The 1208-nt window shown below is 34.1% G+C and overlaps 1 protein-coding gene across 1 annotated transcript in view; it reads left to right on the forward strand.

The window, feature by feature from the left end:
- LOC119591494 overlaps positions 1 to 1208 on the forward strand; it is a 5542-nt gene that overhangs the window by 2187 nt on the left and 2147 nt on the right. The gene's annotated exons all lie outside the window — the stretch shown is intronic.

Here is a 1208-nt window from a genome sequence, read left to right on the forward strand (position 1 = left end):
ATATTAATGATTCCTCCTTCTACCATGGGGTAATCTGCCCTGCCTTATTGTGGGCCACTGTTGGTCAAAAATGAGAAAAGATATAGTTTTACAATTTGCGCTATTTAAGCACACACGAGTGTAATTATGTACGTAACATTTTTTTCATTATAAGATTAGTTGAAGATTATAAGAACACTATTTCAAAACAGTGTTGACTGAAAGAAACAAAGAATATACTGATATTCCTCTCCCTATGTGACTTCTCAGTTTGGTTAAATATGTAAAAAATATTATTGCTTGATGTTTTTTTCTTTCTTCTAATTTTTTTTATTGAAATATTTGTACATAAGAAAGTGTAAAACAAATTCATTTAATTTTTAACTGAAAAAGTTTCCATTTTCCTAAATTCTACTTCCATACAACAAAACTATTTACTTTCCTGTAAAAGGTTTGCTAAAATTTCTTCCTTTTTGATCACTAAATCATACTGTGTATGTTGCTCCAAAATATAATTGCTGTAACGGCTTTTGTTGTTCCTGTTGTCATTCATTCTTCTCCCGCTACTGATCTTTTCATCATCCATATCTTCATCTTCCAAAGAATCATCCTCAGTCGAGTCAAACTTCCCATATTAATTATAAATGAATTCTTCATCAGAAGAGTCATTGTTATTATCATCAATTCCACAATTCCATAGAAGCACAAAGTATCCATTGACTATGAGGACAAAATAGTACCAGTAATTACACAGGACATGCAGGAGAACAAATAAGATTGACTGGTATCTATAAAGTGGTGATTACCATGTACTTATAGGATATCATGATATACTTATGTAGTGGTCTACTAGTGGTACCACTTGCTGTGTGCCATTGATGGTACACAATGTGCACAAAATATATACTTATATCCCCAGCACAACGTGGACCACCCATTGTCACTCCCAATGTGGCTCAAAGGTGATTAAAAGTGAACATTTCTGCAGCATGATTTGCGTCATCTGTGTCACATTTTTTAGTTTATCATGTGACTCTTTGGCCATAGTGGATTAAAATAAGCCCTGGTTCACAAAGGTGACTGGCATCAAACTGATATGGTAAAATTTTGAAGCTTCTGCATTAGGGGGAGTAGATATGATTCCTGCTTCCATGGGAAACAAGTTAATACACTCCCATAGTGTATTAACCTGATCCCATCAGTGATGGCATACACATATATGCCGTACC

Source organism: Penaeus monodon, chromosome 28 (assembly GCF_015228065.2).
Source record: "Penaeus monodon isolate SGIC_2016 chromosome 28, NSTDA_Pmon_1, whole genome shotgun sequence".
NCBI classification, from domain to species: domain Eukaryota; kingdom Metazoa; phylum Arthropoda; class Malacostraca; order Decapoda; family Penaeidae; genus Penaeus; species Penaeus monodon.